This window comes from Neomonachus schauinslandi, chromosome 2, assembly GCF_002201575.2.
Source record: "Neomonachus schauinslandi chromosome 2, ASM220157v2, whole genome shotgun sequence".
Classification (NCBI taxonomy): domain Eukaryota; kingdom Metazoa; phylum Chordata; class Mammalia; order Carnivora; family Phocidae; genus Neomonachus; species Neomonachus schauinslandi.
In genome coordinates, this window is record NC_058404.1 from 81,541,925 (window position 1) to 81,557,473 (window position 15,549).

Sequence of the window (15,549 nt, forward strand, 5' to 3'; positions counted from 1 at the left end):
TATGAGTGAAATTATATGGTATTTGCCTTTCTTCAGTCCGACTTATTTCACTTAGCATAATACCCTCTAGGTTTGTCTGTGTTGTTGCAAATGGCAAGATCTCACCCTTTTTTATGGCATAATATTTTATATATTTATGTAAATATAAATATGTATATATAAAATATAAATATATATAGATAAAATACAAATATATATATATATATATATATATATATATATAAAACACCTCCCTTATCCATTCATCTATCAATGGGTTTTTAGATTGCTTCCATATTTTGGCTATTGTAAATAATGCTACAATAAATATAAGGGTGCGTATATCCTTTCAAATTAAGGTTTTCATTTTCTTTGGGTAAATAGGTAATAGTGGAATTATTGGATAATATGGTATTTCTATTTTTAATTTTTTGAGGAAACTCCATACTGTTTTCCACAGTGGCTGCACCAGTTTGCATTCCCACCAACAGCATATGAGGATCCCTTTTCTCTACATCTTCATCAACACTTGTTATTCCTTGTCTTTTTTATTTTAGCTATCCTGACAGATTTAAAGTGATAGCTCCCTGTGGTTTTGATTTGCATTTTCCTAATGATCAGTGATGTTGAGCATCTTTTCATGTGTGTTGGTCATCTGTATGTCTTCTTTGGAAAAATGTCTATTTACGTCCTCTGCCCATTTTTTAATCAGGTTGGTTGTTTTTTTGGTGTTGAGTTTGTAAGTTCTTTATATATTTTGGATATTAACTCCTTATTTGATAATATCATTTGCAAATATCTTCGGTAGGTTGTGTTTTGCTTTATTGATGGTTTCCTTTCCTGTGCAAAAGCTTTTTATTTTGATGTAGTCCCAATAGTTTATATTTGCTTTTGTTTCCCTTGCCTGAACAGACATATCTAGAAAAATGTTACTACAGCCAATGTCAGAGAAATTACTGCCTGTTTTCTCTTCTAGGTTTTTTATGGTTTCAGGTTGCACATTTAGGTCTTAAATTCATGTTGAGTTTATTTTTGTGTATGGTGTTGGAAAATGGTCCAGTTTCATTCTTTTACATGTAGCTGCCCAGTTTTCCCAGCACCATTTATTGAAGAGACTGTCTTTTCCCCATTGTATATTATTGCCTCCTTTGTCATAGATTAATTGACCATAAGCATGGGTTTATTTCTGCGCTCTCTGTTCTGTTCTGTTGATCTATGTGTCTGTTTTTGTGCCAGTGCCGTACTGTCTTAATTACTACAGCTTTGTAGTATATCTTGAGATCAGACCTTGTGATACCTCTAGCTTTGTTTTTCTTTCTGAGGATTGCTCTGGCTATTCCAAGTCTTTTGTTGTTCCATACAAATTTTAGTATTATTTCTTCTGGTTTTTGAAAAATGCTGTTGGTATTTTTATAGGGATTCCATTGTATCTGTAGATTGCTTTGGGCAATATGGACATTTTAACAATATCAATTCTTCCAATCCAATTCCAGCATGGAATAACTTTCCATTTATTTGTATCATCTTCAATTACTTTCATCAGTATTTTACAGTTTTCAGAGTATGGGTCTTTCACCTCTTTGGTTAAGTTTATTCCTAGGTATTTTATTATTTTTGGCACAATTGTAAATGGGATTATTCTAATTTCTTTTTGCTACTTGATTACTAGTGTATAGAGATACTACTGATTTCTGATTATTAATTTTGTATCCTGCAACTGTACTGAATTTATCTCTTCTAGTAGTTTTTTGGAGGAGTCTTTAGGGTTTTCTTTTTTTTTTTTTAATTTTTTTTTTTTTTTTAGAGGGAGAGAGAGTACAAGCAGGGGGAGTGGAAGGTAGAGGGAGAGGGAGAAGCAGGCTCCCTGCTGAGCAGGGATCCCGACGTGGCGCTCGATCCCAGGACCCTGGAATCATGACCTGAGCCGAAGCCAGCCGCTTAACCGACTGAGCCACCCAGGCGCCCCGGAGTCTTTAGGGTTTTCTATGTATAGTATCATGTCATCTGCAGATAGCGATAGTTTAACTTTTTCTTCACCAGTATGGATGCCTCTAATTTCTTTTTGTTGTTTGATTGCTGTGGCTAAGACTTCCAGTACTGTGTTGAATAAAAGTGGTGAGAATGGACATTCTTGTCTTGTTCCAGATTTTAGAAAAAAAAACCCTTAGTTTTTCTTCAATGAATGAGATATTAGCTGTAGGTTTTTCATACATGGCCTTTATTATGTTGAGGTATGTTCCCTCCAAGCCCACTTTTTATCATGAATGGGTGAGTTGAGAGTTTTTATCATGAATGCATGTTGAATTTTGTCAAATACTTTTTCTAGATCTCTAGAGATGATCATGTGATTTTTATCCTTCATTTTGTTGATGTGGTATATCATGTTGCTTGATTTGGAAATATTGAACTACCCTTATATCCCTGGGATAAATCTCACTTGATTGTGGTAAATGATTCTTTTAATATATTTTTGAATGCACTTTGCTCATATTTTGTTGAGGATTTTTGCATTTGTGTTCATCAAGGATGTTGGGCTGTAGTTCTCTTTTTTGTGTGTGGTTTCCTTATCCGATTTTGGTATCAGGGTAATGCTGGGGTTGTAGAATGCATTTGGAAGCTTTCCTTCCTCCTCTATTTTTTTTTTAATAGTTTGAGCAGAATAGGTATTAACTCTGTAAACATTTGGTAGGGGTGCCTGGGTGGCACAGTTGGTTAAGCGTCTGCCTTCAGCTCAGGTAATGATCCCAGGGTCCTGGGATTGAGTCCTGCATTAGGCCCCCCTGCTCTATGGGGGGCCTGCTTCTTCCTCTCTCCTGCTCATGTTCTCCCTCTCTCTCTCTCTGTCAAATAAATAAATAAAATCTTTAAAAAAACCCAAACATTTGGTAGAATTCACCTGTGAAGCCATCAGTCTTGGACTTTTATTTTTTGGTAATTGTTGATTTTTGGTTCAGTTTTGTTACCAATAATTGGTCTGTTCAGATTTCACATCGATCTTTAATATTTCATCAGGTTCAAGAAATACTCTGAGAAGTCAAATACATCCTGCTAATTTTATAAAACAACTTTTCAAATGGCTTACCTGGAATGACTCATTGACTTACTAAGTTCAGATAATTTTATGACCTGTTTGTCTTTTGGGGGAAAAGGATGGTTATGATTGACTTCAGTGAAAGACTTCAGGTTGAATTGATAGAACCAATGATGAATATGAATGTAGAAAAAGTGTTGTTTATGGAAGGCTTCTTTGAAAGGAACCATAGTGGAACTAATCTCCAATAGTGTAAGAGTTTGTCTCCCTCAGCTCTAGAGTCATACACAAATCTCTTTGTGATCCTTGAACAACATGGAGGTGAGGGGTGCTGACCTCCCACATAATTGAAAATCTATGTATAACTTTTGACTTCTCAAAACTTACTGTTGACCAGAAGCTTTACCAATAACATAAAAGTTGATTAATACACATTTTGTATGTTACATGTATTATATACTAGCTTACAATAAAGTAAGCTAGAGGGAAGAAAATGTTATTAAGAAAATCATAAGAGAAAATACATTTATAGAACTGTACTGTATTTATTTAAAAAAAAGTCTGTGTAAGTAGCTCTGTGCAGTTCAAACCCGTGTTGCTCAGGGGTCACTTGTATTCTATAGATTTGAGTCATTTGCTAAATTGGGATCTAATAACTTTTATTATCACTTAAAGCTTTAAAAAAAGAAATGAAACAAAGGCCATTGTTCTTAAGCAAATCCTTTTTTCTGAATTAGCTCTAAGGAAATAGTATATCTTACATGAAGAACGAACGGGTTTTAGGAGTAATGTACTTACTGACCAGTATTACTCTCCTTATTCAGAAAAAAAAACATAGTTAAGAATAATAAAGTGATGGGATTGTGGATGATTTTTTTTTACAATAAACATGTTACTTTTATTTTATTTAAAAATATCAGAATTAAAATAATATGACTTTTTATAGTGATTTTGTTTTCTGATCAGATCACATATTAGTGCTCGCATAAGACCATGTATCATCATACCATCACTGAATTTCATTTCTATTTAAGTTAATAGTTTCAGAAATCCTTGACACCAGGAATACAGCAATGACTGACAGCCATCTTCTAACCTTGTGAAAATGTTGTAATACTCATTTGTACTGTCTTCTCCACAGAGACCATGTCTTACTTATCTTTGTTGTCTCCAGTTCATAGAACAACAATGCACTCAATGACTATCTTTTGGATGAATCTATTTATTAAATTCTATAATCCTGGTGTACATTCTGAGTTCCTTATGGGTAGGGCAAAATTCCAATTCTAAATGTATATAAAACAGAGTAATGTCCTAATTTGGCATTATTGCTCCATCATATATAACTTGATACAGCTGTTAAATAAATGGGAAGACGCTGCAAGGCATAGTAACTGGTAGAGAATGCCCCCTTCTCAATGCTGATGACATGGTTTTATTAATATGAACCACGATTTTCCTTTAGAAGCTGCTGAACCTATTGCCTACTCACTGTCAGAACAGTTTAGCATCAACTGTGCTACAACGAAAACCATTGTATTTGACAGACATTCTCTAGTATTTAAATGAACAATACTAAGTAACCCCATACAACAGGTCATCTCATTCAGCTATTGGAATGTATATTTTGCAGCTAACTTACTCTGGTGGGTCCATTGGGGATACAATTCTACTTAAAAACAAAACAAAACAAAACAAATCCCCCCCCCCCCCCACAAAAAAACCCAGACATTCACCAGAGGCCAGGCTGAACTGCTTTTATGGTCAAAGCAGCTCATTGGTAGTTTATAGAGTGCCTGGCTCTCTAGGAACCACCCTCCTCCCTGCTTAGAGAAGGGGATCCTAATCCCTCCTGCCAGCCTCCTTGCTCAAGATTACATGAGTCTTTAGATTCTGAGTAAAGCTGCCAACTGCCTTGACTGGAAAACAGATAAGAGAAACATTCCTGAGAAGGAGTGGTGCAGGCCAGGAGGGAGTTGAGCAGAGCTCCTGGAGGGAGCTGAGGGAATGAAGTCCAAAGAACAGATACACCCACAAAACAAGTTAGGATAGTGAACAAAGGCTCCCCTGTGCCTGGGTTGAAGTAGGATAACAAGGGGAGACTCCCATGGTGGTGCAGGAGGAGGATGACCAAGGGGTGAGGTCACTGCTTGCCAGGGGATGGTGGCAGAGGGAAGAAGTGTTCAGCTTGCAGATCTGTTCCTGCCTTTGCCTCTAGAGTCTTCCTTGCAGGGCTGTACCTTTGTTTCTGCCAATTGGGCAGCTGACATAAAGGAGCACAGACACCAGTGAGAACAGTTCTAAAGCTGTGGAAATACCGTGGGCCCATCAGTGAGATGCTACTCCTGAAGCCGTTGTTGCAAGTATGAACAAAGCCTGGTAATAAAGAACACCAGCCTTCAAACCTTCTCCAGCCCAGACTGTCTTCCATAGTTCATGGCACAGCACCCTAGGGTGTCAACTGAATACACACCTGAGTATTTGAGCAGAGTCAGTATTACGTTTTGAGAAAATAATTTGGTCCTGTTTATTAGGAAAACCCTGTGTCCTGTTTCTGCTCAGAGGTAGAGAATGTCAGGTTCCTCAGAATTTTAAAAACATAAGGTTTGTTCTGCTACATGTGTGGCATTATTTTAATAAACACTATGAAATATTGGCATCTCAGATACCAGTTGAGAATCCAATTATGAAATGACAGCAATTTGCTTGCCAAAGCACGGCCGAAACATCTATTAGGTTAAAGAAAGCTGTTAGGGCTGAAGGTCAAGTCAACGCTGTAGAAAAACTTTTGTGTTTCGATGGAAAACTAACCTTATCCACAGCGTACCCTTCCAGATGATCAGATTCTAGCCCAGTGCATTGTCTTTGCGCTATTCTACCACTCTGTAAGTCGTAGGGAACTAAAAGATCCATATATTATGTCTGATCCAGCAGTAATTTTAATTTACTTCCTCTACCACATGGAAAAACTAGTTTTGCCCTATTTGCAACGTTCCTTTAATCCTTATGAGTTTGTGCTGTTTTGACTTTTCCTTTGAACTGGTTTATAACATCTCCCTGGTTCCCTCATATCATATGATTAAAAAAAATTCTTTAACCCATGTTCATTTTAATAGCTGTATGGGAACCATGACTTTACCTTTTTCTGAAACTTATTTTTTAACAACTCTCTTTTCTGCTAGGCTATCAAAGTACTTTTTCTCTATTAGAGGTAAGAAGAAAAACTAGTATTTACGTATTTTACCAAATGTTCTTCAAGTGACCCAAGGAATCTTTGAGGTCAGTTCATCAGGAAGAAAATTACTACAGCCTCGCTCAAGCTCCCGCACTAGCCTGACGTGTTTGTCATTTGCCTTGATGTTCTGGTGCTTTTTTGGGTGCCTCTGTTCTTCTCATGCAAATTCATGTGAGCAGTTCTCTCTCTGGGGAGGTAGCTTCAGGTCTTCTGGGCCTCAGGTGAAGTTTGCCAGTTCCCACCTCTTTTGGCGCATTGTGGGGCATTGTGAACTGCCCTAAGTTCCTTTTGAAGAAGGTAGACTATATTTTTTTTTCCAAGTGCTATATGGATTTTATTTTTTTATTATGTTATGTTAATCACCATACATTACATCATTAATTTTTGATGTAGTGTTCCATGATTCATTGTTTGTGTATAACACCCAGTGCTCCATTCAGTACGTGCCCTCTTTAATACTCATCACTAGGCTAACCCATCCTCCCATCCCCCTCCCCTCTAGAACCCTCCGTTTGGAAGAAGGTAGACTATATTAATTCATCAAATAGCCCTGCCCCTCCATTTTCCTACTGTCACATAGCCAAAAGATCTTAAGGTTGCTCTGATGAAGTTCAACATGACTGATTTCATCTAAAAATGACTTTTCAGGATGTAAGGAACTGTTAAGAACCATAAAGAAAACTTATTTCACAAAGTTTGCTCATGTGTGGAGTATTTTGGGTGTTGTTTTGTGACTTAGTTATTCATGTTTGCATTTCACTCAGTGTTTACTGAAGCCTACTGTGAGCTAATAACCGTGTAAGAAACTCAGCTACAAGGATCAAGTAAAACAAAACCTCTGTCTTCAAGGAAGTCATAGGGAAACAACTCACATGTAGAACTAACTATAAAATAGTGTGAGAGACCATCCAGTAGCAGTAGCCAGTGAGGAGACCCTTGTGGGCCACCATGCCTTTCTTTGATGTGCAGAAAAGGCTGGGCCTTAACTTAGATCATTGGATGACAGTCCAAAGTGCTGAGCAGCCTAACCAGATTCCAGGTCAATGCCATGCTTTTGAAAAAAAAAAAAAAAAAAAAAGGATAGAATGTGCACCTGGAATCGGTGGTATCCATGCAGAGAAAGCGCAAGATTGAATTTGATGATCTCCTACAATGTCTCCTTTGGCAGAAAATGATGAAATGCCTGAGTGACACCAGGAGACAGCAGGATAAGCTAAATACACACCTCCACCTCACCACTTGGGCAAGGAGGATCCTAGGCTCTATGCAGAGCTGATGGCTGGAAGCTGATTTTCATGTTCTCTCTTCAGCTGTAAAGATGACTTACTGAAAACTTCTTTGTGCAAATGTCTAAAAATAAAGGATTGCTCTATCTTATTAAAAAAAAAAAGTCATGTGAGATCATGGCTATACTTAGCAGTAAGAACACTATAGGAGAAACAGAGTGGGTCCAAAAAGTGAATATAATTGCTTGGTAAAAAAATTTATCTAGAATTTTCATTGAACAGACTTGAGAGTTGTCCAATCAGTTTACAGATGAGGAGACCAAGTCCCAAAGATGTTATATGATCACAAATCATCCAATAATGCAAGCATGGAGATATATATTAAAGTGTGTGCTCCTACCATGATTGAATAGCGAATACATTTTACCTCTTAAGCTATAGCTGCTATTTTTGTCAGTACAGTGAATTAGCCTGCAAGACGTGTTGCTGTATTTCTAGTCACTCTACTTGTGAGTGTAAAGAAGTCATTTGTAAAGCTTTTGGCAGGCTAATGTGTTAGGCCTGGGGGAGAATTTCTCAGGTTTTGCTGGATATCCCATTATCTGAGCTGTTATCTGAGCTGCAATTCTGGGAGGTCTCCCAGGGCTAAAGCAGACAATCTAGCAACTGGGGAAGCTGGGATGGTAGTGGTGGTGGTACCCCTAGCAGGGTTTGTCTCCTGGGATGGCAAGAATTAAGTGGAGCAAGGGCTACAGCTTTTTTGGCTGGGGTTCAGGGCTGGGCTCCTATCCCAACAGGGAGCTAGGGTGAAAACCAGAAGCTGGGCAGGAGGCCAGTCAGATGAAATGGTAGCTCAGTTCCCGGGGGTCTCAATTTACCTCCAGGAACACTGGACAAACTAATTCCAGATTCTGCTCAGTCATGAGAAGGAAGCTTCAAACATATTGACGGACCGAGCCATTCCCTGCTCAGGACTCAGGTGGGGAGCAATTGGGTAGGCTTGGGACAGTCAGGGATTGACAAGGGTGGGCACTAACTTTTATAGATTTGGGGTTTCTTATAAAAATACACCTGTTGATAGAAGAAAACACAGATAAAGAGGAAGAGTTAGAATTAACCGTGAATTCAAAGACAATTTAAAATCAGACAATGTTATATATATTGTTAATTAAACTGATTTTCCACTCAATATTTTGTGTACATTTTTGAAATCAATAAATGTGTATTTTTATTAGAAATAGTTCTTTTCTTATTACACACATATAATGGATAGTTGTGTAAGTTAGTATTATCCCTGTTTGTGTAATTAATCTTAATTTTAATCACAGATTGAATTTAGCAGTTGAGAAGGACATGATAATCATCCTGTCACTCTCATTTCACAGATGCAGAAACTGAGGTCCAGTTTGATTCAGTGATTTGCAAGTTTAAACACAGTAGGTTTAAACAGAGCCAAATCTAAAATCACTCCGGCATACTTTATGCTGCACAGTGATATCCTGAATTATTCATTTCACGGGCATATGGCTTGTCTGCTTTGCCAGACTATGCGTTCCTTGAGGACAGAGCTGGTATCATGTGGTGCCTTGCTACTTCAAATGTGTCTTCAGATCAGCAGTAATGGCATCATCTGGAAGCTAGTTAGAAATGCAGAATCGCAGACTCCACCCCAGGCCCAATGAATCAGAATCTACATTTAGCAAGCTGCCTAGGTGATTCATATCCACACTAAAGTTTGAGTAGCACCGAGGGAGTGGTCATTAAATATTTGTGGTTGTTACAGTGTTTGGTCCCCATCCTCCCCCACCACTGGGCAAATTCATATGTTGAAACCTAATCTTTGGTGTTACAGTGTTCAGAGGAGCGTCTTTGAGAGATATTAGGTCATGAGGGCTGAACCCTTTGTCTGTTCACGAGGAAATGGGTTCTCACCAGGCACCAAATCTGCCAGGGTCTTGAGCCTAGACTTCCCAGCCTCCAGATGTGAGAGGAATACATCTCTGTTGTTTATAAGCTACTCAGTCTCTGGTATTTTGTTACAGCAGCCTGAATGGAGTAAGACAGGGGCATTAATTGTTTTGTTCAAAGCAATGGAAACTGATCTCAAGTACCTGAAAGGAAAAATGGGAGTCATGGCATTTGTTGGAAAGATACTGGTGTGTTATGGAGAATTAAAAACCACACCTTAGGGATGAAGCTTCAGAGACCTTAGGGATAGGACTTGGTTGACTATGGGGCTGTACCATTAATGTGACTCCCAGGAGCATTGTCTTTCCATTTCAAGTTTTAAATGCCAGGGAGGGAGAGCGAGAGAGAGAGAATACCTTCCCTTGCACCAGGTTTATATTCTCTTCATCAGTGCCCAAGGTGCAGGGTCATGAAGCAGCATGGCCATTGGCGTCCACCCCTGTGGCCATAAGCATTCCCAGAGATGGAGGATCATTGAGAGGCAGGTACCACCACAAAAGTTGCTTGCTGTAATTTTAAAACTGAAGTGATCACATTTTCTGCTGATAATTGGGCATAAAAGTCTCAGAAGAGCCCATTTTTAGTCTCTTCCTCTCTGTAGCCCTTGTTTCTCTGATTTTCTTTGTTGCAATTTTTCCATCGAAGAGATCATACATTCTAATGATTTCAGCAATTAACATTTTGCTGGTGACACCCAAATGTACTTCCAGCTTGAATCTCTTTTCTGGGTTCGAGCCTCATATCTCCAAATGTTCTCTCACTGCTTAAAGTTCAACATGGCCAAAATTGGGTTCATCATATGTCCCTCCCAATTTCTTTATTTCTATCAAGATGCTACTGTTTTCCATGATAACTAGCATCTGTGGCTCCTTCCTTGTTTTTCAAATTTCAAATCCTGAACTTTAAAATGTGAACGACCCCCCTTCTATACTGACTGCTAACCAGAGTTCAAATCCTCCTCCACTCTCATTTAGATCATAGTCTGTTACCTGGCCATGCCCCTCCTCCTTTCTAATCATTCTGTCTTACCATTGCCGTGTAGATTGTTCTTAGATTCCACTTGTATCATACCATGCCCACCTCAATAGTTTTTCCTCTAATAGGTTAATGGTTATGCTAACATACTGTCCTTTCTGTCAACACTATGCTACTCATGTCTAATAGAGTTGGCTATCTATCTCATAGAATATTTCTAGAAAAGTTTTTTTCAAATAATTTTTAAGTAGATCACTGACAGCGGGTATCTCTGAGTTACCAATGCTATCTTGTGGTGACAACCTCAGACCTCTATATAAAATATCCTGAAATAGAACTCAGGAAAAGTGCTTAACTTAGTAGATTACTGATTTATTATAAGAGGATACAACTCAACAGCAGCCAGTTGGAAAAGATGCATAAAACAAGATAGGCCACCCTCCCAGCCCACCTAGATGTGTTCAGGAACCTGGACGCTCTGTAAACCCTACGGTCAGGATTTTTAATGGAGGCTTTATTAAGTAGGCATGATTGATTAAATCATTGGCCATTAGTGGTTAACTCCAGCCCCTCCCTTTCCCCCTCCCCAGAGATCTGGGGGTGGGGCTGAAAGATCCAACCCTCTAATCATGTGGTTGGTTTCCCTGGCAACCAGCCCCCATCCTCAGCTATCGAGAGCCCCCAGCCACCAGTTGTTTTGTTAGCATACAAAAAGACACATCATTTTGGAGATTCCAAGGGATATAGGAGCTGTAAACCCGAAAACAGGGACAAAGACCATATATGTACTTCTTTTTATATCTCAGTATCACACCTGTTAGGTTTTTTTAAAACTTTTTATTTTGAAATAATTTCAGAGTTTCAAAAAAGTTACAAAAATAGAGACTTTTCATATGCCCTTTATTCAGCTTCCCCAAATATTAATATGTTATAGCCATGGTACAGTAATCAAAACCAGTAAGTTAACATTGAAACAGTATTATTAACTAATTTACAGTCTTCCTTCAAATCTTGCCATTTGTCCCACTCAAGCACTTTTATGGTCCAGGATCCAATCCAAGATTGTGCATTGCATTTAATTGGCATGTCACTTTAGTGACATGGGACAGTTCTTCAGGTTTCATTTGTTGCTCGTGACTTTGACACTTTTGAAGAGTTCTGGTCAGTTATTTTTGTAGAATGTCTTTTGATTTAGGTTTGTCTGATGTTTCCTCATGTTGAAACATGCATGTTGAATTATGCCTTCTTGGCAAGAATACCACCAAAGTAATGTAATGTCTTTCTCAGGCATCGTATCAGGAGATACATGATACTGATTTGTCTCATTGTGGGTGATGTTAATTTTGATCACTTGGTTGAGAAGTTGTCTGCTAGATTTCTGCACTTAAATTTACGATTTCCCCTTTGTGATTAATAAGTATTTTACAGAAAGATATGTTGAGACCATGTAATACCCTGTTTTTTACCGTAATTTTGCTTACTAATTTTTTAATCCATTGATTATTCTAGCCTGCAATAATTATTAACTCAGGTATTGCCAAATGGTAATTGTCTTATTTCCATCATTCAACCTACATTTATTCATTGGAATTCTGCTATAAGAAAGAGCTATCTCAGGGCGTCTAGGTGGTTCAGTTGGTTAAGCGTCCAACTCTTGGTTTCCACTCAGGTCGTGATCTCAGGGTGGTGAGATTGAACTCCACCTCAGGCTCTATGCTCAGCATGGAGTCTGCTTGAGTTTCTCTCTCCCTCTCCCACTCTCTGTCTCCCTCTGCCTGCCCCACCCTCCCACTCCCTCTCTCTAAAATAAATAAATAAATCTTAAAAAAAAATCTGTCTCTTCTTCCACATTTACTTGTTTATTCAATTATTTATATCAGTATGGACTTGTGAATGTTCATTCTATGGGTTGTATCTATTACTATCATTACTAATTTCCTGTTCAAGTTGCCCCATATTTAGCCATCAGATTGCCTCCAGAAATTGGCTCCTGTGTCCTTTCAACAAGCTCACATAATTTTGTGGTTGCTGTTGTTATTACTTCCTTACTTTCTGGCAGAAAGTTCCAACTCATCCTGTATTTCCCCTGCCCTGGTCCTGGAATCAGCCATTTCTCTCCAAAGCCCTCGTTCTTTCTATTGCTTGAGGAGAATGACATTTGAAAACCAAGATCTGGGTACCTGGTGTGTTAATTTCTACTGCAGTGTCATGGCTTCTAGGCCTCTCAGTGGACAGAGCTGGGAAATATATGCATGTATATACATACATATACATATGCATATATGTCTACTTCTATAACATTAATTTTTAATGTGCTTTCTGTGTCCCCAGCAAGGGTTCATAAGTAGGTGACTTGTTAGCTGGATATAGATCACAGATATCTTTTACTGGTTCACTTTGTATTTAAAAAGAAAATATGAAATAATAGAATTTATTTAGCTGCATAAAAGAAACACCACTTCTCCAAAAAATATTTGAAATGAGGGTTGATTTTTTTTTTCATTTTTCTATTATGTAAAAGTAGTTTAGAAGTAGGCAGTTAGGGTGGAATGGAAATGTCAGTCATCAAGGACCTAGACACCACCCATCTTTGTGCTCTACCATCCCTAACTCATAGCTTCTATTTTCAAAGTCATGTCATGACCTCAGACCATGGTCCAATATGTCTGTCATAGTTCCAGCCATCACGTCCACATTTCAGGCTGGAAGAAGGTAGAAAGGAATAAGGGCAAAAAGAGCATCTGGCCCAAGTGACTCAACACTCTCTAGAAGTCACCTGACAACTCTGCTGACATTTCACTGGCTACCCAATCAACAAAAGAGGCCAGGAAGTGTCAACTTTTAATTGGGACATTGTGGCTAGAATAAAATTGGAGTTCTCTTAGTAAGAAAGGAGGGGAGAATGGATGTTGAAAACACACAGAAGAGTCTCTTACACAGCACCAACATTTAAAAACCAGAAGGAGAGTTCACATAAAATCTGGATTTATGACTTTTCTTGAAAAATTTCAAAATCAGACATTGCTGAACCCACGTTAGGATGGCACCTGTCAGCTGAAGTGGCCTTCTTTGGATAGAATATAACTTCTCCATAGAATAGAAATTGTTTACCAACTCTTGAATCTTTTTGTTGTTATTTCTAGTCATAATAAATATTTTGCTTTTTTTTTTTTTTAAGATTTTATTTATTTGACAGACACAGAGAGAGAGGGAACACAAACAGGGGGAGTGGGAGAGGGAGAAGCAGGCTTCCTGCTGAGCTGGGAGCCCAATGCGGGGCTCGATCCCAGGACCCGGGGATCATGACCTGAGCCGAAGGCAGACGCTTAACGACTGAGCCACCCAGGTGCCCCTAAATATTTTGCTTTTAAACGTGGATTACAGCAAAGCACTTTAAAAGAAAAGAAACAATGGAGAAGCTTAATTTCTTCTAGGCTTTAATCATTTTATATTTCCTAGACAAATCCTCCAGATCAGACATTCTTGATTCATGATCTCCTAATATTGTTTACAATTTTGCTGTGAGTGTGTGTGTGTGTGTGTGTGTATGGCTGTATGTTTAGTGTGTATTCATTTTCCTAGAGAGAGGATTCATAATTTTATTGAGATACTCAAAGGAGTTTTTGACTAACAAAGGGATGTCTTATTCATGTCCATATCCCAGCACCTAGCACAGAGCCTGTTACAGTATTAGGTCTGCAACAATGTTTTCTTAGATTAAAAAGCTTATTTGTTTATTTCTGAATTCAATTGCGTTTATAGTGTTAAGCTGTGAGATGATTAGTACTTAGTTATAGACTATTCTTATATCATCCACTAATTGTTTTATAATTCATTAATCATTTCATTTCAGTTTGTCTTTTCCACTAATCTAAATTATAAGGGCAAAGATCATGTCTTATGTTTCTTTTCTCTGTCCCATAGCACCAAACACAGTACCAAGCATCTAGGAAATTTCAAAAAAGTCTGTTAATAATTTATCTCAAAAGCTCATTGACCCAGGAGTTTGATTTCTATATAATTAAACAGCAAATTTGAAGAGTAGGTCCACAAATGGCCATTATGATGGAGACTTGAGCTATCCTAAGGCAACTTTCAGGTCTTTGCAGTTATGGGGACACAGAAAAATAGTAATTATTCTGATTCATGTTTTTTTCACTAATCACATATTCATTTTTCCATTTATTTAACAAATATTTGTTGGGATCCTACTATGTATCTGACACTGTGTAAGGCACTGGAAGAAATGAAAGGATGGTTGTTCCCTCCCATTGAAGAATTTATAGCCTAGTGTAGGACCAGACCTATAACAGTTAACTGTAATATAACATATTAAGTGCTATTAGAGAAATAGCTACAAGGTGCTGTAAAGGAGTGAATAAGTAGCTATAGAAGTCAGGGTAAGTCTTTACAGAAGTGACATTTGAGCATGTTCTGAAGGAATGGGCAAAGAATGAGCATAGGTAAATTTAGACAGAAACTTAGAAACAAGAGAAAGATTTTATATTCATTAAATAAAGGATCCTTAAGTGTGATTGAGAAGAGGCCTGGGTTGGGGATAAATTATGGGAAGTGGGTGATGCAACCAACATTTATTAATTCAGTAAATATATATGGCAGACACCATGCTAGGCAATGGGGATGTAATGGTGAATCAGATAGACATAGTCTTAACCTCCTGGAGCTTATAATGTAGCAGGGGGGACAGAAATTAAGCCCATGGTGAAATGTGGACATATAATAGGGATAATAGAATAATATCTATTAAATATCTAAATAATAGAATAACATCTGAGAGGGTGGGAGCAGGTATACAAGGAAGGAAACATTTAAGCTGAGCCCTGAAAGATATATAGGGACTGGAAAGGGGAGGTGGGAAGAGATGGGGAAGAGGATAGGGGAACATTCTGTTATAGTGCTGGACATCTGGATATCCACATGCGAAAGAATTAAGTTGGACCTTTACCTCACATCATGTATAAAAACTAACCCAAAATGGATCAATGACCATATGAATATAAGAGCTAAAACCATAAAACTTAGAAATAAATGTAGGGGCAAATCTTCATGACCATGGATTTGGCAATTGATTCTCAGATTTAACACCGAAAGCATAAGCAACAGACGAAGAAATA

The 15,549-nt window shown here is 38.1% G+C and overlaps 1 protein-coding gene and 1 pseudogene across 1 annotated transcript in view; both read left to right on the plus strand.

Annotated features, from left to right (window-relative positions):
* ANAPC10 (anaphase promoting complex subunit 10) overlaps window positions 1-15,549 on the plus strand; it is a 254,833-nt gene that overhangs the window by 117,095 nt on the left and 122,189 nt on the right. The gene's annotated exons all lie outside the window — the stretch shown is intronic.
* LOC110571186 lies at window positions 7,194-7,535 on the plus strand (annotated as a pseudogene).